Source organism: Alexandromys fortis, unplaced genomic scaffold (assembly GCF_014885135.2).
Source record: "Alexandromys fortis isolate MF-2015 unplaced genomic scaffold, M_Fortis_MF-2015_v1.1 scaffold_17, whole genome shotgun sequence".
NCBI lineage: Eukaryota > Metazoa > Chordata > Mammalia > Rodentia > Cricetidae > Alexandromys > Alexandromys fortis.
Window position 1 is genome coordinate 4,181,519 of NW_026067896.1, and position 26,913 is coordinate 4,208,431.

The 26,913-nt window shown below is 48.3% G+C and overlaps 1 protein-coding gene across 1 annotated transcript in view; it reads left to right on the forward strand.

The window, feature by feature from the left end:
• Positions 1-24,952: 24,952 nt before the first annotated feature.
• The window catches only part of Atp6v1c1 (ATPase H+ transporting V1 subunit C1), a 28,147-nt gene continuing 26,186 nt past the window's right edge, over positions 24,953-26,913 (forward strand). Inside the window, exon 1 of the mRNA XM_050161890.1 lies at positions 24,953-25,120. The gene's annotated coding sequence lies outside the window, so the exon portion shown is untranslated. The remainder of the gene's footprint in view (positions 25,121-26,913) is intronic.

The window sequence follows — 26,913 nt, forward strand, 5'->3', positions numbered from 1 at the left end:
CTTGCCTCCTGCTTTCCTGCTGCCCCATCTGCTGGTAGCGAACCAGTTAAACCGTGCTGAGCTGCACAGTCGCAGGCTTTGGTAACAAGTACTTGGTTCTGATGCTCAGAATAGAAAGAAAAAAGAGATCAATGCTGGTGGGGGGATGGGGGTGAGTATTGGCACAAATGGCAGACGCGTGGCTTCTGTGTACTCTGTAAGTGGCAGGACCTCTTGCAGGCGTGGGCAGTACTGTCGTGATGTTTAGTTTAAATTGTCAACTGGACACAGTCTAGAATCAGGAAAGAGTCTCAGTGAGGGGCTGTCAGGATCAGGGTGGTCTGTGGACATGTCTGTGGGGATGGTCTTGGTTATGTTCACTGATACAGAAAGACCTTGCCAAAAAAAAAAAAGCTGACACCGTTCCATACACTTGGGTCCTGGATTGTAAAAGAGGGGAACGTGAGCTGAGCCCAAGCTGGCACGTGTCATTCCTTTCTCTCTCTGCCCTCGCCTGTGGAAGAACCAGCTTCCTCGCATTCCTGTCTTGACTTCCTTCCCCATAATGGTGGAGTACAACCTAGAACAGTATAGTAAATAAGCCATTTCTTTCTTTCTTTCTTTCTTTTTTTTTTTTCAAGATAGGATTTCTCTATGTAACAGCTCTGGCTGTCCTGGAACTCACTCTGTAGACCCAGGCTGGCCTCAAACTCACAGAGATTTACTATCTCTGCTCCTGACCCTAATCCTGAGTGCTGGGGTTAAAGGTGTGTACCAGCACTGCCCAAACCATTGCTGTTTAAAAGTTGCTTTTGCGGGCCAGAGAGATGGCTCAGTGGTAGAGGGCACTGGCTGCTCTTCTGGAGAACCTGGGTTCAATTCCAGCACCCACATGGCTGCTCAGAGCTGTCTGGAACTCCAGCTCCAGGAGACCTGACACTTTCATACCAATGCATATAAAATCAAGTTAAATACATTTTTGAAAATAAATAAATAAATAAAAATGGCTTTTGTTGGGGGATTTTATCACAGCCTAGAAAGGGAACAAGGACAGACATCTACCCAAAAAACCACGCCAGAACCACGTGATGTAGCCACAGAAGCTGTAGTTCTGTGACTATCTTGTGGGTTTCTACTCACTCAGGTGGCCATGTGGCCAGGGTATCACCTAGGGAAGCAGGAAATGGAAGCTCAGCATCTCTAGCATGGATGTTGCTTTTTACCTCAATGCTGTCCGCCATGGAAATCTGGCTTAACAAGGGGAGGGGCAGGCAGCCTGCAGCTGTGGAAACCAACGCCCTGCCGTGAAGGGAGCAAGCTCTTCCACAGCGGAAAAGCAAACAGAAAACAGATCTGAGGGCTTAATGGGACCAATGTGAAGGGGTAATAAGAACTAACAATCAGACAGCGAGAGGCAGAGAAAATAATCTCTTGTGGTGAACAGGGATGTTGTGGGATAGCATAACTGTCTACACAGGGACCCTAGATGAGTTTACCACATTAAAATGTACACACACACACACACACACACACATTTATGTTGGGCAGCGCTAGGCAGTGCAGGATATTGTATGGTTTCTATTTAGCCCCATTAAAAAGTTGTCATTTTATCATTTCTTTTCATCCTTCTCTAAAGGCCTGAGTTTAAGAACCCCCCGAGGTGGGATTTATGCAAGTGGTGCTGAAATGGCTTAGTTATAGCTCAGAGAGACCAAATATTAGCTCAGGCCTCATTGCAGAACATTCTGAAGACGTGTGGATCAGGCACTCCGTTCCTTATCTACCCACACTTTAAGGACTCCCCCTCCCCATCCCTCATTATTCCTCTAAAGCATGAACAGCTCAGAGCAGTGGCTCTCAACCTTCCTAACACCGCCACCCTTTAATACTGTTCCTGGCATTGCGGTGACCCCCAACCATAACGCTGTTTTCATTGCCACTACATAACTGTAATTTTGCTATTGATATAAATTGTAATGTAACTATCTGTGCAGCCCAGTGAAGGGTCATTCGACCCTCATAGAGGTCACAACCCACTGCTGAGAACTGCTGCTTTAGAATGTTATCCACTGCAAAATCCAACGTCTTCTACCATCCCTCCTTCCCCGACTGCTTTCCAAATGCTTTCACAATTTGCGTCTCCCGTCACAAGATCCACCCATTCTCTTTGTCTTTCTCATAACGTGCCGATTTCTCTGTTTCTCTTGTTTTCCCAGCCCCTGTCTCACACTCTGCAGGCCAACAGCCAACCTGTCTCCAGACACCTCCAACCATCTGTGCCTCTGGCTGTCACCTGTGCCCTGTCTGCCACCTGCATCCCCTCTGGTGGTGGTGATGCTGCTTTACCAGCTTGTGCCAGCTGGTCCCAGTGTTCGGGGACATCACGCTGGCTGCCGAAATCTACCACAGAAGTGTTTCCACCAGAGGTATTGGCAAGCAAGTGCAATGTCATCAAGGTTAGTTTTTGTCTTAGGGCGTGGGACTCAGGACCTTGTGCATACTAGGCAAGTCCTCCACAGCTCAGTTACACCCCTCACCTCCCATTCCTTGCCTGGAGTATTTCTGTTTATCCCCCAAGACTGTCAGTCCTGTGAGGCTTTGTTGGATTCTCACAAAGGAATATGGAGAAGCAATCAGATTCACTGTTAAGTATGTGACTGGATGCTGTGAGCACATGAATCCCACACCTCTATCAAAGCCTTTGCATCCTGACATTGGGATTTGTTTGACTGTCTCCCTGGTGGCTCCTATGGGCACGGAGTGTGATCTGTGTTAGAGGTCTTCAGGGTAACTTGTCTAGTGAGCTCTTTGCGAGTGCCTTACTATTTAATTAAGTAGAAACTAGAGGGAGAAACTGCCTTGCTTTCGCTGAGTGTACTACCAATATCATAAGCAATGCTGCATGCTTTCTCAGGAACTTCTGAGGGACGAGCGAAAATACAAAATCTATACAACAAATCTGTATCAGGGGATTAGCAGGTCTAATGTTTCTGAGGGGTTGACAGGCGTGCGTGGCGCTGCAAGAGCTGAGGTATGAAGTTGGAGATTTTATGTCCATGGAGATTAGGTGAGGAAAGCATTAAAATTTTACAACATTTATTTATTTATTAACGTGTGCATCTGTATGAGTGTGTGTGTGAATGTCTATGTGTGCATATGTATGTGCGTGTTTGTGCGTGTATGTGTGTGTGTGTGTTTGTGTGTATCCATTGTCTCCCTCCACTACATGAATTCTAGGGATCAAATTCAGATCGTCAAGCTTGGAAGCTTCCTTACCTGCTAAGCCATCTTGGCATCTGAAGGGAACATCTTATTTATTTATTTATTTATTTATTTATTTATTTATTTATTTAGAGACAGACTCCCTGTAATGAGCAGGCTGACCTTGCCCTTACAGAGCTCTGTCTGCCTCTGCCTTCTGAGTGCTGGGAGTAAGGAAAGCAAGGAATGCAGTTTTGATCAGGTATTCCAGTGACAGTGGTGTTAAACTCAGGATTGTGGTAGAGGCATGCTATTTGTTTTGATCAGGTATTCCAGTGACAGTGGTGTTAAACTCAGGATTGTTGTAGAGGAATGCTATTTGTTTTCTTTTGTTTGGTTTTGCTAAATTTGGCAACTGTACAAGGCACTTTGGGATGCCAAGGGCAGGATTGGAGGCCATTCTGTCTGTAAAGCAAAGGTTCAATCGGGTAGTCTGGTTGTAAGGCCCACACTTTCTTCTGTTTGTTGGCATTTCCAAGACAGGCCGTGAACTCACTATGCAGGAGGATGACAAATGTGGATGCTGGGGACAGAACTGGGGTTCTCTGTGAGAGCCACATGGGCTCGTAACTGCTGAGCCATCTCTCCAGCTCCTTTCCTTCATTTTTGTTGTTTGTTTTGAGACAGGGTCTCACTTCATATCTCTGCCTGATCTGGAGGTCACTGTGTAGACCAGGCTGGCCTTGAACTCACAGATACCAACCGCTTCTGCTGCCTGAGATTAAAGATGTAACACCATCACACCAAGTTTCTTCTTCATTCTGTTTTGTTTTGGGACAGGATTTTATGTAGCTCAAGCTGACTTCCACGTTAATAGGAAGCCAGATGACCTTAAACTCCTAACCCTCCTGCTTTCATCTCTTGAAAGCGCTGGAATTAATTATAGGCACGAGCCCCACCTGCTCTGGTCCATGCCCAGTGAGTGGGGGATTATAGTTGTGAAGTGCGGCTCCTGAATCTTTTTCTCTTTTTCCTCCTCTTCTTCCTCCTTCTCTCCATTCTTTGTCATTCTTATTTGTTTTTCTAAGTTTTTTTGCTTGTTTGTTTGGGTGACAGGGTCTCACTGTGCAGCTTGACTGGCCTGGTGCTTTGTAAGTAGACCTGATGGAACTCCCAGGGACCTGCCAGCCTCTGTCTTCTGAGTGCTTGGATTAATAAGCCTCCACCTCCGCACCCCACTTGTTTCTTTTTAAAGTCCCCTCCCCACGCCTTTTCAATGTCTGACCACCACTGCCAGGCTTACAATTTCTCTTTATGAGTAAAGAGTTATCTTGCTTTTTTACTTATGTGGATCTGCACACATTCGAGTGCAGGCGCCTCAGAGTCCAGAGGTCATCAGGTCGCAGGGACTGGAACACAGCTGATGTGGGTACTAGGAACTGAACTTGGGTCTTAACCACCAGGCACGCTGTTTGCTGTCACCATCCTGCCACAGTGGATCCTTAGCCTCCTCTTTCCTACAGGTTGCTTTGGCCACAGTAGCTTATCACAGCAATGCAAAGGTAACTAATCTGCCCAGGTGGGCCCCAAACTCGCTACGTGGCCAAGGCTGACACCGACAGTCCCAGTAGAGACTTGCTTTCTGCTTTAAATTTTTATAACACATCATCGTTATCTGTGAACTTTATACTCCTGTTTGCCATAGCTTATCACCAGTTAACCAGCCCCGTTCCCTTCCCGCTCTTCCCACCCACTCCGTAGTCTCCACACTCAGGTAACCAGCGTTACCACAACTGCCGTGAGATCTTTACCCAGCTCTGATACCCAAATGAGATCAAGTAGAACTTGTCTTTCCGGGCTTGGCTGATCTCACTTAACAATGACCTCTCGGTCCGTGCACGGTGTTACAAGAGACCATTTTACCTTTTGATGGCTGAGCAGAATTCCGTTGTGTATTTGCGCCATTTTTTCTCTATCCACTTATCGACTGATGGACACTTAGATGGTTCTATGCTTTCTTTACTACTAAGACGGGGAACACGGATGTCCTGTGACATACTGATTTGATTTCCTTTGGATATAGATACAGTAGCAGGATTATTGGATTATGTGGCAATTGTACTTTTTACTTTTGGTGGTAGGGACTCCACATTGTTTTCCATAAAAGCAGTACCGATTTTCCTCCCACCCGTGGTGAGCCGTGGTCTCTTTCTTCTACCTCTCCTCTATAGCTTCTTCCGTCTTTCTTATCAGAAACAGACGATCATACAGCCCTGGCTGGTCCCCAAATCACTAAGTAGCCAAGGATGACTTTGGACTTCTGTGTTGGGATTGCAGGCATGTGCCTCTACAGGTAGTTCTGTGTAAAGCTGGGAACCGAACCTAGGGCTTCATGAATGCGAGGTGAACACTCTACCAACCACGCAACACCACCAACCCACAGAGTGCTTTTAAATTTAATTGCTGCTTGTTTGTACATTATTTTTGAAACTTCAACCAATTTATTCTCACTCCAGTTCATATTGCTGTATTATTATGTTTTTGGCAGGCTTCTCTTGTTTTTCCTCAGCATCCCTGATTTCTCCTTTCCACCATAGCGTCCCATGGATCATACTTCCTTAGACACAGCTCTATCCTCTCAAACATAGTGTGGCGGTCAACGTGAGCATTATAAATTTCATTCCTTTCTTCTCTTTCTAAAAATTATTATTATGAGCTGGGTGTGGTGACACACACCTTTACTCCCCACAATCAAGAGGCAGAGGCAGGCAGATTTGTTGAGTTTGAGACCAGCCTGATCTACATAGAGAGACCCTATTCAAAACCAAACAAAATCTACCCCTATCATTATTACTGACAGGGTCTTACTCTGTAGCCTAGGCAAGCTTTGAACTCGCAATCCTCCTGCCTCAGCCTCCTGGATGCCTAGATGCCGAGTGTCTTATGCAGGCTTCACCTGTTGTGTTTATTGCTCTCGGTGCTCGTCCACATTTTATTAAAGCTCATTTTCATGAATGGACGCCCAGTTCGGTGGCTCAAGGAGCTTGGAATTGGGGGCCAGGGTAGAAAGACATGCCTCCTGGAGAGACAGTTTTACTAGTTCTCTCCTGTGGAATAAAGAGCCCTGCTGTGTAAGGTGAAGTTTTACTCTTTTGGGGTGCCCACTACCCAGCTCCCAAATAAATCACACACAGAGGTTTATTCTTACGTTTTGAATGCCCTGCCTTAGCTTGGCTTGTTTCTAGCCAGCTTTTCTTAAATTATCCTGACTACTTTTTGCCTCTGGGCTTTTTCCTTTTCTTCTGTATATCTTACATCCCTTCTTGCTCCATGGTTGGTTGGGTGGGGGGGTGGACGGGGGGGGGGGGGGGGGGGGGGGGGGGGGGGGGGGGTAGGGGGGGGGCGGGCTGGATGGCTAGGTGACTGGGTGACAGAGTGGCAGGGTGGCGGGGTGGCTGGGTGGCTGGGTGGCTGGGTGGCGGGGTGGCTGGGAGGTGCGGTGGCTGTGTGGCGGGGTGGCAGGTGGCGGGGTGGCTGGGTGGTGGGGTGGCGGGGTGGCGGGGTGGCTGGGTGGCTGGGTGGCGGGGTGGCTGTGTGGCTGGGTGGCTGTGTGGCGGGGTGGCTGGGAGGTGCGGTGGCGGGGTAGCGGGATGGCGGGGTGGCTGGCTCCTGACACCCTCCTCCCCTTATTCACTCATTACTTCTCCCTGTCTAGTCAGTTCTTCTTCTATTTATCTGCTCGGCCTCCCAGCCCTGCCTATCCTTTCTCCTGCCTCGCTATTGTCTGTTCAGCTCTTTATTAGACCATCAGGTGTTTTAGACAAGCAAAGAGTCACAGCTTCACAGAGTTAAATAAATGCGGCATAAACAAAAGCAACACACCTTAAAATAATATTCCCCAACACTGCTGGTTTTGGCAAGCAGCCCTGCCCAAGTGCTAGGAACAAGGAGTGAACTCCAGTAGCAGCAGCAGCCATGGGGTGATTTAGCAGAGCAGCAACTGATACTTGGCTAAGAGATCCACCTGCTTCTGTCTCCCGGGTGCTAGGATTAAAGGAGTGCACCACCACCACCTGTCTTGTTGCTGCTTTTATTTTTTTTATTTTTATGTTTGGGTTTTTAGAGACAGGGTTTCTCTGGGTAACAAGCCCTAGCTGTCCCGGAATTCGCTTTGTAGATCAGACTGGCCTCGAACTCACAGAGATCCACCTCCCCAAAGTCTCCCCAAAGGTGTGTGCCACCACCTCTGGCTTGTGTTTTTTAAAAGAGTTTCAGCACTTGGGAGGTAGAGACAGGCAGATCTCAGAGTTTGAGGCCAGCCTGGTCTACCGAGTGAGTTCCACCTAGAGAGCCAGAGTTACACTGAGAAACCCTGCCTCAAAAAACAAGAACGACATAGCTAGCTAGCCTTGAACTCACTTTGCCACCAAGGATGACTGACTTTTTGAGCCTCCTGCTTCTATCTCTCCAGTCCTAGGATAAAAGGTGTGGGCCACCATGGGGGACTTCGTATGAAGACACAGCACGTGATATACATGCTCTGGGCAAACTTAACAAACTGAGTAACACTCCAGACCCCAGCACCTTTTCATTTTGGTTTGAGTCAAACTCTTAACTAATTTCCCAGGTTGGCCTTGAGTTTGAGATATAGCCCAGGTTAGCCTTGAATGTGTAATCTTCACGTCTCAGCCTGAGTAGCTGGGTTTACAGGTCTGTACTACCCTGTCCAATTTTCTTATTTCTCTTCCCTTCCTCCTCTCCTCTCCCTTCCCCTACTTTCTTGAGACAGGGTTTTGCTAGGTGAGCCAGGGTGACCTTGAACTTGAGGCAATTTTTCCTATCTCGGTCCCTAAAACCTGGGTTCTTGGGTGTGCACCACTAAACTGGATTTTTCCTTCCAGTGCCAGAGATCAAATCCCGAGCACCCTGAGCTGGGCCACATCCTCAGCTGTCATAGGCCACCGCCACGGCTCAAAGCTGAGACTGTGAATGCATAGGGGGGCGGGGGTTGCACAATGTGTCACATGGGAAACTCCTACTATGACCCGCGGTCTTTCCCTTGAGCCCACCAGCCATTCAGTGGTTTCAGCAGAGTTTTCAATAGGAGAGGTCCCCAATTTGAGGACGTAACTGTGGAAGACAATCATGACAGTTCAGAGGAGTGGAGAGGAGCGCCAGCCTCGGAGGAGGCGGTTGATGGTGCTGAACAGGAAGTGTCAGAGTTCAAGAGCTTCTGAGCCAAATGGAAGAAGGTTCCAGGGAAGGTACTGGGAACTGACCTCCCCCACGGGGAGTTTGGCGTGTCCCAGAGAGAGCGTGAATGCGAAACCCCTTTTCACACGGTAGTTGGTATAGCAAGTTGTATTGCAAGCGGAAGCGGCATTGGCACACCCGGATTTAGTCTAAATTGTGAAAAATTTTTATTTTTATACAAGTTTTAATTTTATTTTTCATTTGTGTGTGTCAGGTGCATACAGGTGCCCAGGGAGACTGGAAGAGGCTGTCAGATGCCCTGGAGATGGAGTTTCAGGTGGGCGTGCGAACTCCGGCTCTCTGTAGGAGCAGCCAAGAACTCCTGCGACATCTCTCCTGCTCCTTTACTTTCTGAGATAGGCTGTCATGTAGACAGGCTAATGTCAAACTCGCTAAGTAGCTGAGGGACGCTCCTGAGCTCCTGATCCTCCGGGGTCCACCTCCCAAGTGTTGGAAGCACCAGTGCGTTCCTCTGTCCCAGGCTTCGTGAACACTGACTGACAAAGGACATAAGTGCTGATTCCCACTTTCTGTGACTTCTTCCCACTATGACCTGTGCTCATGAGTCATGGCAACAAAGAGGCCACTGCACTTGATCCTGTACTCATGGAAAGACTAAGAATTTTCTGCAACTGAGGTAGAGAATTACAGACAACACAAACCCCAGGAATAGAAGGTTAACAGCAAAGCACAGGGACCTCTGGGTAAGAATGTCACTCAGATGGAGCAAAGGAGAGGGTTGGATTGTTTTTAAGTCATATTTATTTTATGTGTGGGGTGTTTTGCCTGCATGTTTATATGCGTACTCGGTGTCCTCAGAGGTCAGTAGAGGGCGTCAGACCCCTGGGACTGGAATTGCGGGTGATTGTGGTCCTCTCTCTGCAGGAGCAACAAGTGCTCTTAAGCCCTGACCATCTCTCCAAAAACAGAAACCCTGCCCAGGTTTACATATATCTTCCAGTGTTGTTTCCTGTCCCCGGCTCAGTAGCCTCCTGTCTTGAACATAAGGAACACAGGGTATATAGGTTTTAAAATGAATATAAGTAGCCTAAATTAATAGAGCGCTTTTCCACGGAGTTGCTGAGATTATGTAGAGATTGGAAGTGGCGGGGGAGGGAGGGGTTGGGAGGGAGGAGCCTGCATGGACTGGAGAGCTGAAGGTGGGAGTGGGCAGTGCTGGCTCGGATGATTCTCTAACAGGTCCTAATGGGTAGGAACCGAGGGACACTGGCGGCCAGAGTCCACTCCGACAGGTTAAATAGGCACCTCAGTTAGGCATTTGTCCTGAGTTTGAGACATAACTCACGCGCATGCGTGTGTGTGTGTGCGTGTCTGTGTGTGTGCGTGTCTGTGTGTACACCTGAGTGTGTGTATCTATGTGTGTGCCCGACTGTGTGTATGTAGACACTTCCTCACTCTGTAGCCCAGACTGGCTTCACCCTCAAAATGATCCCAAGTGCTTAGATTGCAGTCATGTGCCCCTGAGTCTGGCTCAGTACCTCCTTAACCACAGAGAAACGCAGTCCCCTCTTTGAAAGACGTTTTCCTCTTTAAGGACTGAAGAGGAGAGGCCCGTGTTTCCTCAGCTGTGTCTGCAGCTTTCCTCTCATCATTTCTAAGAATCTTTTTCTTTTGGGGCAGGATCTCACCAAACTGTCCGGACTGGCTTTGAGCTCACTCTGTAGCCCAGGGGAGGCTTGACTTTTGGGTCTACCTGGGTCAGTGTTTCCAGCAGTTGGGAATACAGGCCTTTGCCACCAGACCTGGTTAAAGTGCAGTCCTGTGTCTCAGGTGTGAGATTTCTGCGCCTGTGTCCCGGCTCTCTTGTGTTCTGTTGGGGAAAAAAAAAAAAAAAAGAAGAAGAAAGAAAAAGAAAGTGAGTTTTAGGAAAGTTAAGTGTCCCTAACCGAAGCTGGGAGGGAGCCTTCGTGCTAACCAGCTCTGTCTCCTGGGCGTTAAACAGTAATTATCTTACGTCCATTGTAATTAGAAGGAAACAGAAACAACCTTTTTTCTTTTGATTTTTCAAGACAGGGTTTGTCTGTGTAGCTAAGGGTGTCCTGGAACTCTCTCTGTAGACCTCAAACTCACAGGAATCCGCCTGCCTCTGCCTCCCAAGTGCCAGAATTAAAGGCATGCGCCGCCACCACCACCTGGCATAAAACAAGCTTTTAAAAAGTGTTCCTCATTGGATACATCTGTAAAATGCAACCTCAGCCTGGAGAGACGCCTCAGTGCTTTAGAGCACTTCCTGCTCTTCCAGAGGGCCCAGGTTTGTTTCCCAGCCCTCAAGTCAGCCAACTGGAGCACCAATTCCTGGGAAACTGATGCCCTCTTCTGGCCCCCTCAGGTACTGCACCCATGTGCATAAACCCACACACAGACGCTATCTCTTTCTTGGTGTTAGCTTTTCATCACGGTAGCAAAACACCTGGGATAATTAGCTTAGAAAGAGAAAAGCTTGTGGCTCGTGGTCTTTACTCTCAGCACTCAGAAGGCAGGGGCAGGCAGATTTCTGTGAGTTCAAGGCCAGCCTGGGCTACATAGAGTGTTCCAGGACAGTCAGGGCTATACATAGAAACTCTGCCTCAAGGAGTGGGTGGGAGGGAAGGGTTTTTATTTTATTTATTTATTTATTTTTCTTTTACTTGAGCTCACTGGTAGATTTCAGTTCATAATTAATTGGATCTGGTGCTTTGGGCCTATGCTGAGGGCATATCATGAAAAACAAAAGGTCAAGAGAGGACTAGGATGCCCTAATCCCCTTTAATAGCATGTCCCCAGTGACCTACAGACTTGCCATTAGGCCTCACTGCTGTGGAATAATCCTTTTTGTACACTGTGAATATGGATTACTCTCATTGGTTTAATAAAGAGCTGACTGGCCAATAGCTAGGCAAGAAGAGGTTAGGTGGGAAAGCCAAAGTAAGAGGATGCTGGGAAGAAGGGCAGAGTCACAGGGAGTCATCAGCAAGATTCAGAGGAAGCAGGAGATAAACATGCCATGCTGAAACAGAAAACGAGCCACCCCAATTAAATGTTTCCTTTATAAGAGTTGCCGTGGTCATGGTGTCTCTTCACAGCAATGAAAAACCTAACACAGAAGTTGGTACCAGGGACTGGGGTACTGCTGTAATAGGCCTGACCATGTTTGTGTTTGGAGGAATTTGGACTTCTTCACTTTTGGTTAGGAAAAGTAGCAGAATGAGTTAATTGCTGCTTAATGCATTGTGATATTGTTACCAAGGGGAAGGTGGTAGTTTAAATGTAAGTGGTCCCCATAATCTCACAAGGAGTGGTACTATTAGGAGGCGTGGCTTGTTGGAGTGGCTATGACCTTGTTGGTAGAAGTGCGTCACTGTGGGGGCAGGCTTTGGGGTCTTTTGCTTAAGCTTTGCCTAGTGTTACTGTCACAGTTAGCTGACTTCTGTTGCCTGCAAGATGTATCTCTCTCAGCTCCAACTCCATGTCTGCCTACGCACCACCATGCCCCCCCCTCCCCCCGTGATGAAAATAAACTGAATCTCTGGAACCGAAGACAAGCCCCTCCAATTAAATGTTTCCTTTTTAAGAGTTACAGTGGTCATGGTGTCTCTTCACAGCTATAAAAATCCTAACTAAGACATCTTGATTTCATTAGTTGAAGTGAGACAATTCTCCCGCGGTGGATGGCACCATTCCCTGGTGGGAATCCTGGACTGTGGTAAGTGAAGAAGTGAGCATAGGCCTCCATCAATTTCCGCTTCCCGACTGTAGGTTCAACGTTGTCAGGTGATGTGGGATGCCATTCTGTGTGCCGTGACTACGTGTTGCTTTTGCTGGTTGATGAATAAAGCTGCTTTGGCCTATGGCAGGGCAGAAGAGTGTTTAATCACAGCCACAGAAGGGGGACATCATCCATCATTACAGAGTTTTCCGCCCTACCTTGGTGCAAAAACATTGCCATCTGGTGGAAGTCATTCATTTCTCTAAATTTAGTGTCTTCAGTTATACATGAACGTGGTACCCTTTGTGACCCCTGTCTCACACCTCTCTCTCTTACCAACTTCCCACTAGGATCCACCATGAACATGGCAGTGTTCTTGCCGTGTGGCATCTTTGGGGCAGAAACTATTGAGGAAATCAGTGCCCAAGTCCCTTTCTCTTGGTGCCAAGTCTCAGAATTCTTCTGGGTGAGCTGCCCCTCCCCAGCCTACCTGGACACTCAACTCCCTGGTTGCTTCAAGCACAGTCAGTCATAGAAAGAGACTGTTTTCTTCCTTTCCAACTTGTATCTCCTTGATCTCCAGTTATCTTATTGTTCTAACTAGAATTTCATTGGGTTCCCACTGTGGGAGCTCAGAGTCTCTGGAAACGAGAGATAGGAAATGCTTATTAACTCTCAGTGTTTGCAGTGGGATGCAAGGTGGTCCTTAGAAAGATGTTAATGATGAGGCCAGCACAACGAAGCCTCTGACAACCTCTTGGGAAGATCAGGAGTCGGCGCTGCTTGTCACTTTGCTTGGACACACGGCCCGACCTGTGTAGTCCCCGTGTCTCGTGGTCTTTGAGTGACGTGGAAAGGATGTGACTCAGAGAAGACACTGAGGACCTGGAAGGGGCTGACAAGTGAAGGGTTTTTGCTGCATGAACTCTCTGCCATGGTCCATTCTTTCCTTGAGGGTAGACTGGATGACGCTCCTGTCCTAGCATAGCTTTAAGATCATGCTCCTCAGTCCCAGCTCTGCTTCAGCTAGACATTCCAGATGCAGAGCAGCTGTGGAACGTGGAACAGCCTTAACTACAATATAAGTTAACAGCATGCACCTGTTTCTGAGATTTTTTTAAAAAAGGGGCGTCATTTACTCATGCATATCTGGAACAAAGACACCCCTCTTTGTGACTTCTTTCTTACAATGTGGATACTCACAAGCAATAGTGACTGGTATTGTCCTTTTTAAAATCTGCTAATTGAAAACCTTGTACAATTTCTGCTTTCCATACTTCACTGGAAATGCAGGGTCACTCAGCCCGCTGGGTCACTCACACACAGGAACATAGACAGAGTTAAGCTCGTCTCACAAGGCTGTCATGGGTTCCCGCTGCAGAGCTGAGTCACAAAATCAAACTCCTTAGAAGGAAGTCTGCTACACAGTAACAAATGCGAGGAAGCCTCCAGGCTACAAACCTTGCAGGAAGGGAGTTTGAGGTTAGCCCAGACCCAGATTCCTAAGGTGCAGAAATAATAGCATGGTTTCAGTCACCAGCTGTGTACTTAGGGCCTGACATGTTGCCTCTGTGTTTCTACAGGTCCCATGGGAACACTGAAGGCCGCGGGGATTGTCATCTCCCTAAAAGCCACCCCCCCCTCCAGTCACCATTGCTCATTCTGGCGAGATGAGGAACCAGACCCCCTGATTCCTAGTTTAGCGCTTGCCTCTCTGTCTGCTTACTCTCAATGCTCCATGTTTATTTAGTATTTATTCTTAGGGACACAATGCCAAGCAAAGCAATGTCTTTGTTCCCACGCTTGGTGCCACAGATTGCCACAGCATATGCTGGGTGGGCTCGGGGCCTGGGCGTGCTTTCCTCTTGGGTGTCCAGCTCCTTCTCTATCTCTTGTGGTTTGAATGAAACTGGCTCCCATAGACTCATAGGGAGTGGCACTATTTGGAAGAACTGAGAGGTGTGGCCTTGTTGGAGGAAGTATGTTATTGGGGATGGGTTTTGAGGTTTCAAAAACCCCAAGCCAGGACCAGTAACTCTCTCTATTCCTGCCGTCTTTGGATCCGAATGTAGAACTCTCAGATACTGCTTCAGTACCGTGTCTGTCTGCCTACCGCCAGGTTCCCCACCATGATGACAGTGGACCAAACCTCTGAAACTGTAAGCAAACCCCAATTATAAGAGCTATAAGCCCTGTTTATAAGACTTGCCATGGTCATGGGGTCTCTTCACAGATGTGGCTTTGAGGTCAGCCAGGGCTACACAGTGAGACCCTGTCTCAAAAACAAAGAAACAAACAAAAAGAATGGATTCAAGCCAAATCTCAAAGACAATTTGAGTTTAAGGGCAAAGTCCCAGGGCAGGGAAATCTTAGTAGCTTCGGGAGGTGGGAGAGAGACAGAGAGACAGAGAGAGAGGCAGAGAGAGAGAGACAGAGAGAGAGGCAGAGAGAGAGAGACAGAGAGAGAGACAGAGAGAGAGAGAGAGAGAGAGAGAGACAGAGAGACAGAGAGAGAGAGAATAGAGAAATGGAAAAGGCCATGCAGGTGGAGTTAAGCCACAGAGAAGCCAGCCACTCTGCAGACAAACAGCCAGAAGATGGCAAGAAGGGGAGAGAAAAAGCCCAAAATGGCAAGAAAAAGCACACATGGACTCTGGCCAGCATCTGAAAGAAAATAGAAGAGAGTAGGAAGGGAAAGTCATCCCTTCCTGAGTCCTGAGACCCAATAGACTCTCCCTGAGTTCAGAGGGACTGTGCTAGGGGACAGGGACCCTGGAGGAGAAAAGCACATTCTCTCATTCTCCTGTCTCTTTAGTCCCTTGGTTATGTGATTGGCTCAACCAATCAAATCAACTCCCTTTTGCTGCTGTTGTGTTTTTGTTTTTTGAGACACAGTTTCTCTGTGTGTAACCCTGGCAATCCAGGAACTCATTCTGTAGACTAGTCTTCCCTTGAACTCACAGAGATCCACCTGCCTCCTGAATGCTGGGGTTAAAGGCATGTACCACCACTGTCTGGCTCAGATCAACTCTTAAGGGAGTTTTTACCTAGAAATACATCCCATTCTTGTGTCTTTCCCTTAATGGGCCTTCAATGATACTCTAACACCTATGCCTAGCAAGAAACTGAAGTTTTAATTATAAGTGTTAGGGTTTTGCAGAGGAAGCACCTCGGTGGATGGAGCCAAGGAATGTTAGAAGGATCACACCACTCAACAGACCTTAATAAGAGGTTTACTGGGGAGAGGGCATGAAAGGCTACCTCTGATCCAGGACAGGAGAGAAAGAAGGGGGATAGGAGTGTGATGGGGGAGCTTCATGAAGGGCACCAGCCTCATGGCAACAGTGGGGATGTCTTACATTTGGTGGCTGGTGATGACGTGGCTGCTGCCACTGAGTCGTTGAAGTGGGATGGGGTAGCACCTAGTCCTGGAATGTGAGTGGTTCTTAGTTAGCCAGCAATGACTATAGTCAATAAAATTGACTGGTACCTAGGACTCCTAAACTGGACACCGTGGTACATGTGCCCAGCAACTAGAGGTCGAAGGATCCAGACCTGTCCAAGTAATTCCTTAGCCACATGGGACAAAACAAACCTTCCTGGGACGTTGTCACCAGAAGAAATCATGGGTGTTTTTCATAGATTACTGTTGCAATAAATATTTCAGAGTGTTTATTATTTCCATAACTGGAAACTAAGAAAACTGTCAGTGTTGGGTGTTCCGAGACTCGCCAGGAGTCCTTTTCCCACATTCCAACACCAGCTTCCTCTCCACGCCAGTTCAGTGCCAACAGCTCCACCATCACTAACGGCCAAGGGGACACTTGCCCACCATGCTGCCTTTTCTCTGTGTGCTTGCTCCATGCCCCGGCAAAGCCCACCATCACAGCCTGACCTGTCGCTGTCTCCATCCCACACAGAGGCAGCCATTTTGTGTGTGCCCCCCCCCCAATAATCTCTTGTATGATGTCTATTTCATGGTGTGAATTTTGTGGTATTCCTTGGCCTCTTATCACCAAGATAATCTTTGGTTGAAAAAATCCTTTCAGTGGCTGAGGTGGCACACACTTACACTCTCAACACTCACGGCCAGGAGATGGAGGCAGGAGGATGAGTAACTAAAGGTTATCTTCTCCTAGGAGATGGGGTGCAGTAAATAAACTGCCGACTTGATCCATCCATGATGTGTTTAGAGCTGCTACTGCCGAGAACAGGGGCATCCGGGAGAATCCGGAGCAGGGGGAGAGAGAAGCAGACTGAGCATGGCTGGCTGACTGCATACGGCCAGGGCTGTTGCTGAGAGAAGGGAGAATAATCAGTTATGGAGAACACAGAGATTATAGAGAAAAAAGCAGTGGGAGGCGGAGCTTGCCATCATAAAGAGAACAAACCGTATCTGGGATGAGGGAGGCCGGGGAGGTGAGAAGTCAGTGTGTCAGCATGGACCATTTGAGATGTAGATACGTGGGATACTGCTGTTGTGGGGTATCCCCCAGAGACAGTGCTGGAGCAGAGGCTGAAGCCAATGATAAGTCTGGTTTTTTTTTTTTTTTTTGGTTTTTCGAGACAGGGTTTCTCTGTGGCTTTGGAGTCTGCCCTGGAACTCATTCTGTAGACCAGGCTGGTCTCGAACTCACAGAGATCCGCCTGCCTCTGCCTTCCGAGTGCTGGGATTAAAGGCGTGCGCCATCATTGCCCGGCGATAAGTCTTTATAAGCTGGCACTGGGTGTTTAGGAATCCAATACGGCATCCAGTCTTCCTCCGGGTGAGCTTTTAAGCACAAAAACCATGTTCTGGGTTGACATACTTCAGTTAACAAGAACAGTTAGCCAGAGGTGGAACTACAGGATTCTAAAAGCAAGTTAGTACATTTAGAGACTTTCCCAGAACTATGGATTTTGGAGGATGAGGCCTTTGTTTTCATTTTGGCAGGTGATACTGTCTACGTGCTGAGTTTTATGGTCTGACTGATACTTCCATCATGGAGTCAGTTGTGCTAAGGTCTGGGGGCCTCCAGAGGTGTGTGGCCCTGTTACACCAAGGGGGCCTGGAAACCAGCATGGACTTTGATATTCTACCACAGGCAGCCAAGTGCTCCTTCTGCCAGAGGTAAGGGAAATGGTTCCTTTTGGCAGATGGGAACCAGTTTTACAAGTTCCTGAGGATAGCCAGCTTTTATCTAGCTGCCAGGAAGCATACAGTCCAGTTTGAGCTCATTTCCGGGTATTTGGACAGACTCAGATGTAGCTCTTCTGCTATGTAACAAATTCAAGTCCGTTGAGAGGAAGAGAAAAGGGAAAGAGAAGAAAAAGGCAGAGGGCACTACCAGAACATAAAAGGAACGAACAAACAACAACCCCTCTGTCTCTTACTGTTACCCAAGCTGGCCTTCAACCCTGCCAGCCTTCCTGTTTCTGGCTCCTAAGTGTTGAGATTCCACATCCAGTGACTGAGGGAGGGAATCCGGGGTTTCGGGGCAAAGCTTATGTAGGGCTCTTGTCTAGGAGGTTGGGGATAGAGGAGCAGGCTCAGTAGCAGTGCTCCTGACTTCCCTAGACAGGAGCCCACTGGCCTTTCAAGTTGCCATGCAGTGCGGGGCAGATGCACCCCAGTTCTGGAATTTCAGTTACTGTCATTCAGGTAATGTGATATTAGCTGTAAAGCAAGGAATAACAGACTGTAATCCACAGCTCCAGATAAACTAGTAACAAGGAGGACCCTAAGAAGGATGCATGAGTCACCCTGGGAAGGAGAAATAGATGAGATCTGTGCAAACTGGAGATGGGGGAGGGTAGAGGAGAGAGGACAGGGGAGGGGAACATGAGGGAACAGGATGGTAGAGTTGGGGATACAATGAAAGCGATATCTTGACAGAGGGAACCATTATGGGGTTAGGGAGAAGCCTGGTGCCATGGAAATTCCCAGGAATCCACAAGGATGACCCCAGCTAAGACTCCTAGCAATAGTGGAGAGGGTGCCTGAACTGGCCTTTCCCTGTAATCAGATTGGTGAATACCCTAACCCCAATCAGATTGGAGAAATTTCATCCAGTAACTGATGGAAGCAGATGCAGAGATCCACAGCCAAGCACCAGGACAAGCTCTGGGAATCCAGTCCAAGAGAGGAGGAGGGAGTAGATGAGATCGTGATGAGGAAATGCACAGAGACCGCTGACCCAAGCTCATGGGAGCTTACAGACTCCAGACCACAGCTGGGGAGCCTGCATGGGACCAAACTAGGCCTCTGCATGTGGGCCACAGTTGTGTAGCCTGGTCTGTGTGAGGGGCCATTGGCAGTGGGACAAGGACCTAGCCCTGGTATATCTCTGTGTTTGAGGCTAGCCTGGTCTACAGAGAGGATTCCAAGATAGCCAGGGCTACACAGAGAAACCCTCTCTTTTTTTTAAAAAAAAAATGGAAAAAAGAAAGGAAAAAGAAAGAAAGAAAATAAGAAATTTTCTCAAGTAACTAAGCACTCAAATACAGGAGCCTATGGGGGCCATTCTTATTCAAGTCACCACAGCAGACAACCTGTAAACTTCAGCAGATGGTGGAAAAAAAGGAATGGAGAAGAGAGAGGGTCATGCAATCTAAGCTGTCGTGGAGGCAAGATACAGGACAGACAAGTGGCCCTATGACTTACAAGAACTGGATAGATGACTGGAGGCTACAGGGCCGTTTTCAGGTGGGATAGCAGCTGCCAGGCTGGATCTAAGACGCCTGCTAGAAGGACTGCCATAGAACTTTAACTTCTTGTAGCCAGATGCTCGCTAGGTGACACTCCTAGTGCACTAAGAGTTGACAGTTCCAGCTGGGTGTGGTGGCGCGCGCCTTTAGTCCCAGCCCTAAAACAGAGACTGGTGGGTCTCAGAGAGTTCAAGGCCAGCCTGGTCTCCAGAGCAAGTTCCAGGAAAGCCAGGATTGCACAGAGAAATCTTGTCTCAAAAATATAAGAAGGAAAAATAAAAGAGAAAAGAAAGAAAAAGGAGGAGAGCTCACAGTTTCACGACAAGGACTGGAAAGAGGCGAGCAGCCGGGTGTGGTGGCTCACACCTGTGGCTCCAGTATCTGGAAGACAAAGGCAGAGTAACGGCCACAATTTCAAGCCTACAGTATGACTTCCTGCCTCGAGCAAACAAATAACAAGAGAATAACCCCGCGTATAGAACCTTTACCTCCCCAAACATCCTGTGGTTCAATAACCTAAAAACCTAGCAGATTATCTTCTGATAGATACTGCGGACTGTTTTCCCCCTTGTTTTGTGCTGAAGGTTGGGTCATCCAGGACCTGTGAAGACGGTCTGCCACCGAGCTATACCCACAGGGGTTTGCTTCACCTTTAGTGTGTATTTAATCGTACCACGTTGCCCAGGTTGGCCTTGAACTCTCTCTGTAGCCTTGGAAGTTCTTGGCAGGGAATTCCACTCTTTTTGCTTTAGCCTCCCCAGCAGCTCTACCACTAAGCCCAGATCTTTCCTTTCCTTTTTTTATTTTTGAAACAGGGTCTTGCATAGCTGAGCTGTCCTAAAATTTGTTGTCCATCTGCCTCAGACTCCCAAGTGCTTCAAAAGGCAGGGATCGGGATATCCCTGTGACATTCCATCTATCTATCTATCTATCTATCTATCTATCTATCTATATCTATCTATCATCTATCTATCCATCCATCCATCTATCCCTCCATCTATCCATTCTATCTATCATCTATCTATCTATCTATCTATCTATCTATCTATCTATCTATCTATCTATCTATCTATCTATCCATCCATCTATCCTATCTATCTATCTATCTATCTATCTATCTATCTATCTATCTATCTATCATCTATCTATCTATCTATCAATCATTTAGGTTTCTCAAGGCAAGGCCTAACTATGTAGCTCGGGCTATGAGACACAGAGGCTTTTTTTTTCAGGTGGAAGAACAGCAACCTTTATTTTGCCCAGCAACCTTTTATACCTCTACTGCTTTTGTGGAGACCCATTGGCCAGAAAGAACACAAATATCCTTGTCAATTACAGACAACAAGGAAGTTACAAGGCTAGCCTCAAACTCATAGCAATCCTCCAGGCTCAGTCACCTAATGCTTGGGATTACAGGTGTGAGCCATCATGCCCAGCTGATATAATTAAGAGTTAAAGTTAAAAGGATATTTTTTGCAATTTATATTTATTTATTCATTCATTAATTCACTCATTCATTAAGTGTATGCATGTGCACACTCACACATACCTATGTGCTGAGGAGGTCAAAGGAAAACTTAAGGGAGTCAGTTTTCTCCTTCCACCATGTGGATCTGGGGATTCGAACTCAGGCCTTCGGGCTTGGTGGCAAGTACTTTACCCTGTTGTTCAAGTTGCCCGCCACACCTGTGTGACTGGGTAACTCCACCTGGTGGGGGAACTTGACGCGTAGACCAGGCTGACCTAGAACTCCCAGGGTTTCATATGTCCTCAGCCACCCGTGGGCAGAGAGAACCTGGAAAGAGCTTGTCCAAGTCACAAACACCAATGTTATAATAAAAATAAAATGACAGCAGGTCCCCGAGTGGCAGCAATAGGCAGTGGGCCATGAGATCATGGTGGGCCATGAAGGCAGCCAGTCCCAGGCAGGGAGCTGCGTGGTGGGTGAGAGATACTCAGTGGGTGGAGACAGAGAAGCACAATGAAGAGCAGGTGGGTATTTATTTAGTGGGTTATGGGAGGGGAAAGAGGAGAAGGGGAGAAGAGGGAAGAGCAGAAGGGGGGGAAGCCGGGAGAAGTGGGGAGAAGGGAGAGAGGCAAAAGCTGCCTCTTTGGGAGAGATACAGAAAGGAAGGACTCAGGCTCAGAAAGAAGATCTACTTGCCTCAGTGGACAGGTGTTGGGGGAGTGGTGGGGGGGGTGGAGTAGGGGAGTGGGCAGGGCTTGTCTCTTAAAGGGACAAGACAGACCATTACACTAATGACCTGAAAGCAACTGGAGGAAGGGTTTATGTCATCTTACAGCTTACAGTCCATCACTGAAGAAAGCAAAGCCATGGGCTGGAGAGATGGCTCAGAGGTTAAGAGCATTGCCTGCTCTTCCAAAGGTCCTGAGTTCAATTCCCAGCAACCAATTGGTGGCTCACAACCATCTGTAAAGAGGTCCGGTACCCTCCTATGGCCTGCAGGCATACACACAGACACAATATTGTATATATAATAAATAAATATTAAAAATAAAAGAAGCAAAGCCAAGAATTCAGGTGAGAACCTGGTGGCAGGGACTGAAGCAGAGAACATGGAGGAACCCTGTGTGCTGGCTTGCTCTCTAGGGCTTGCTCAGTTTATTTTCTTATACAATCCAGAACTACCTGCCTAGGGGTGGCATTGACCACAGTGGCTATGCCCTCCCACATCAATCATTAATCAAGAAAATACTCCACAAACATGCTCAAGGAGGCCAGAAGAGGGTACCGGCATCCCTGGAGCTGAAAGTGATTGTGAGCCGGTTGATGTGGGTGCTGGGAATGAACTCTAGTCCTCTGGAAGAGCAACAAGTTCTCTCAACCACTGAGCATCTTTCTTGCCCTTTAAGCAGTTGTTTTTGAAGAACAAGCCATTTGGCCCTATTTTCCTCAAGTTCCTTCTTTTCCAAAGATTTTATATTTTCACTGGTTGGAGCTATCAATGGAACATCTGCTTTCTCTACACCTACCTTGCCTGACATTTTAAGAAGTTCAAGATTCTTCAATCAAACTGCATTTTTCATGGTTTTCTTCTTTCTGATGAAGAGCTAAGAGCAGTCAGCAGTAACTGTTCTGCAGGCTGGATGTTACACTGTCATTAAAAATCCCTTGCTGAGTAACGCACTATGTTACTTTTGAGCTTAGCCTTAAAATTTCAGAACATAGCCAAAATGTAGCAAGTTCTTTCCAGAATTGGATGCAAAGGACTTCTAGCCTAGTCCCCAATGGAGTCCTTGTTCCCCACTGAAATCTCATGAGCCAGGACTTCACTTACATTTCTGTGGGCATTCTGGTCTTCTGAACCCCACTCGGTATCGACTGATTAAGAGCTATACAGCATTGTAGAGCTGCCCTAGCCCACAGTTCCGAACTCTCCCACACCGTTTCTATAAACATGTTTCCAAGGCTTAAGAAACACACGTTCAGGTTTATTAGACTGGAGATCTCATTTTTCCTAACAATTTGGAGTATTATTTGCATTTTTTGTGGTTGCCACAAAATACAAGTAGCAATTTAAGGGCAGAAAGCTGTGGTAGTTTGAATGGACTTCTTGCTCAGCCTCAGCTATTTGAATACTTGGTCCCTGGTGGGTGGGGTTGTTTGGGGGAGGTTTAGGAGGTGTGGCATTGTTGGAGGAAGTATGTCACATTTCCAGTGTGCTTCCGGCTTCCAGTTTGTGGTTAGGTCTATGAGCTCTCAGCTATTCCAGCTGCTAAGCCGGTGAGCTGCCACACTTCCCTGCTGTGCTGGGAATGGACTCTTATCTTTCTGGAACACAAACCCAAATAAATATGTTGCCTTGACTATGGTATGTAGTGATATTTTTTTGTGATCTAACAAATAAAGCTAGTCTGAAGAGTGCGGAGCCAAGCCACGAGTTAGCCACAGAGGTCAGGTAGTGGAGGTACACACCTTTAAGCCAGCGGGACAGAGGCGGGTGGATCTCTGTGAGTTCAAGGCCACCCTGAGCTACCTGAGATTGAAACTGTCTAAAAGAGAAACAGAGCTCACACAAAGCCCTTGAGATCACAGGACTCTAATCCCAGCATTAGGGAGGTGGAGGCCGCAGTGACCTGACTGGGTGGAGAGAGGAATATAAGGCGGGAGGATCGGCAGGAGCTCAGGGCAGTCTGAGGATTCGAAGGGACAGGATCGCTCCTCTGGTCTGAGTATTAGTAGAGGTAAGAACTAGTAGCTGGCTTCTCTGCTTCTCTCATCCTTCCACTTTCACCCCCTGATAGCTGACTCTTAAGTTTTTATTATTAAGACCAATTAGAATTTGAGCTACAATGGTATTCTATTCTAGCAATAGAAAAGTAAAGAATACAAAGAGTTATTTTGTCTCACAGTTTGTAGCAGGGTGGTAAGAGCAAGCTAACTCTGAAGGCAGGAGTCTGAGATGGGGGTCGAGCTGTATTTATAGACAGGAAGCAGAGAGGTGAATGTTGGTGCTTAGCTTCCTCCTTAAAAAAAAAGTTGGGCGGTGGCTCACGCCTTTAATCTCATCATTTAGGAGGCAGAGGCAGGCGAATCTATGTGAGTTGGAGGCCAGCTTGCTTGTCTACAGAGAGAGACAAGCCCATCCCCCAGTAAAAGCAACCAACCAACCAACCAAAAAAAAAAACCCATTTTTTTTTTTCCGAGACAGGGTTTCTCTGTGGCTTTGGAGCCTGTCCTGGAACTAGCTCTGTAGACCAGGCTGGTCTCGAACTCACAGAGATCCGCCTGCCTCTGCCTCCCGAGTGCTGGGATTAAAGGTGTGCGGCACCATCGCCCGGCTTCCAAATATTTTTTAAACATTTTTTTTACTACATTTGTTTGTATGTACACATGTGGGTGTTAATGTGTATGTGTGGAGACTGGAGACTATCCTGGTTCTCACCTTCCACTATGAGGGTCCTGGGGTACAACTAAAGTTATTATGCTTGGTGGCAAGCGCCTCTACCTGCTGAGCCTTCTCTCTAGCCCTTATTTTTTAGAGCCCTATTTTATTTGTGTTTATGTGTATGAGTGTGTTTGTCTCCCTGGGTGGAGGCCCGATGAAGCTATCAGATCCCCTGGAGGTAGCTGGAGTCAAAGGCGCTCCACGTGGGTGCTGGTAACAGAATTCAGATCCTCTGCAAGAGCAGAATACGCTCTTAACTCCGGAGCCAACTCTCCATCGCCGCTGGCAAAAGTCATCCTGTGTTCGCTCCCAGCCCAGGAGATGGTGCTGCCCATTCAGGGCCAGCGTTCCTAGTTAAAGTTGGCTGGAAACTCATGCAAAGACACGCCCAGAGTTGTCTCCAAGTTGATAAAGTCTATCATTACACGTTCTAGTAAGGACAGCCAGGACTTATTGTCGAGAGTGCCCATTCCTTTGTGCACGGTCTCCATGACCTCTGGGCCTCCAGTTTGCTAAGCTGTAAATCTAAAAACAATTAAAATAGAAAAATCCCCCAACCCCGAGTTTCTAAAATTCTGAGATAGGTACCGCCTATCTTCCCAACCAGTCAGATATGCAAGGTTTGAGAGAGCGGCTCCATACCTACTATTCTGGGACCCAAGGCCGATGGTTTCCCCGTCCTTGCCTCTATTCTGAAACCGTCCTTGATCACCTGTATTCATTTTGCTGCCACCTAAACCAGACGCGGAGTTCCCTTGCTAGCTAATCCTAAGAAAACAGGTTGACAACGCTTGGTGCTCAGTGGTTAAAGCTGAACACGAAGTGGTACCAGACTGGATGAAAAACATCAATACACCGAAGAGAACTTCTAGGGAGATTTCCCCGAAAGCCGGACTGTCCGATAAAACTTGCAGTAGGGGAAGTCTGAATAAACCGGCATTCGCTTGATCTGAAAAAACAAACAAACAAAAAAAAACAACAACAAAAAAAACTTGCAGTCGGGGCAGGAGGCTGGGAGCCTGAATCGCGGGAATCTGCGGGCGGGGACGCGTCCGGGTGGCTGGCGACCCTGGTCCGGTGCCACCGGGGGCGGGGCGGGGCGGGGGGGGGGGGGGTTGGGGGGAAGACCCGCCCACGCGGAAGCGCGCCGCTTGCTCCCAGGCCCGCCCTCTCCGGCGGCCGTCACGACCGCGCGCCGAAGGCGGAGCGGCGTGCGCTGCGGTCAGCTGACTGCTCCGGCTGGCACGTGACTCGCTCTGGGCGCAGGGGTCGAGGAAGCCGAGTGGCCGGAGCTTAGGTCCGGGAGGGATGGAGCGCTGAGCGGTTAACGTCTGCCCGGCTTCCCATCTCCGCACCCGCCGCCGCCTCCGAGACACCTTCCCGGGTCAGTGAGCGAGCGACAGCCCTGCCGGGAGCTGGCACTGCAGTGGCCGCCGGGGAAGGATGGGGGCGGGCGCGGGGGCCTAGACTGTGGCGTCGGAGCTGCAGCCGGCCTGGGCGCCGGGTGTCCGCATCTCCGGGCCCAGGGTTGGTGTCTTCGGAAGAAATGGGCAGAAGGGAGAGGTATCCTCTTGGGTCCCTCTTGGGTTCGAGTCCCAGCCAGTGCTGGCCACTCGCGAGGGGGTGGAATGTAACAGATTGGCTCTCCAAGGAGGATCTGGGCTGGAGTGCTGTCTCCGCTGGGTGTTCTCGCCTGTCCGGGAGGAGAAGAAATGTCAGTTTCCGGGGCCGAAGAGGTGCCTACCGCAGGCAGGGGTCGGTCACAGAGGACACAGGGTCATTGTAGGCAGTGGGCGGAACAGAAACCCAGGCAGCTAAAACCATTTCACCAGAATGTAAGGAGGGTAGGCAAAATCTCCTGAAAAGGAACTTGCGGGCAGCCTCTCACAAGGCAAATTGAATCACCTATGAGGCATAAGAGGGAAGCGAGTGCTCTTTTTCAGAGGAAAAATGTTGTGTGTGTGTGTGTGTGTGTGTGTGTGTGTGTGTGTTTGGGGTGGTGGTGGCCGCTCAGTAGTTAGTGGTGTGCTGGGGTGTGACTAGCCGGGCCCTGGAGTTCGCACTGATGGTGAGACGACAGGCCACAGGAGAACCGATGAAACTAGTAAAAACAGAGAGGAAAATAGTATGGAGGAGAGAAAACTTGAATTTGGGTCTTGGCGAGCTAGCGGGGTTGGAGAACGGAGGAAGGAGAACTCTCTATTCAGGGAAGGCCCCAGGATTTGAGGGCCTGACGAGAGGGAAGGCATGTTTCGGGGTGCCGAGGCCAGGTTTGAAGTCGGCTGCATTGTGGAGCAGTGGGGATAGCTTTGAGGCCGAGTGACACCTGTCACCTAAGTGCACGCTCAGTACCAGAGGCTATGGGGACGCCAAGACTTAGGAAACAGACCCGGTCTCTGTTCTCACCGAGTTTATGCAGGAGGGAGGTTTTAATAATACTCGTACGAGTTGGGTGTGGTAGCACAGACCTTACTTAAAACCTCACAATTGGGAGGCAGAGCAAGCCAGAGCTGTGTAGTGAGAGCGTGTCTGAAACACGGAGAATGTTATCCAAGGGTAGAATATGCTTCGGAGGAGCAATAGCCTGCTGCAGAGGTGCTTTCCAGGAGTAGGACCTCCGCGGGAGAGTCACGGAAGGCTTTGCTGACGAGTTGACCTGGGGGAAGGTCTGAGAAGAGGTTGGTGTGAAACGGGGAATGAGCAGCCAGGAGTGAAAAGAACATTCCAAGCTGAGGGAACAGAATCTGTCAAGGCCCCAGAACGAGAGGAGGAATATACCTTTCTAGAAATCAGGGGGCGCCCCGGATGGGGAGTGGACAGACTGGCAGAGATGCATGCCGGGCCTGTGTCGAGAGCTGGGGTAGGCTCTCCAGGGCTTTCCTGTTAGCAGCACAGAGGATTTGTAGGCTGTGGCTTTAGAAGACATAGATAGTTTTGTGAAGATATGGATGGTGGTATAAACCAACGAGACTAGCTCAGGGGCAGTGCAGTCCACTGAAGGATTGTAAGGAATTGGGGAGGGAAAGGAAGATTGCGTTCCACTTGCCCCTCCCGGGAGGTAGTTACTATGGTGCTCTAAGTCAACCTGAAGTGTACAGTGGAGGCCAGATCTTTCTGACGTTTGTTGGAGGAGGAGGAGACTCTTTTTTTTTTTTTTTTTTTTTTTTTTTTTTTTTT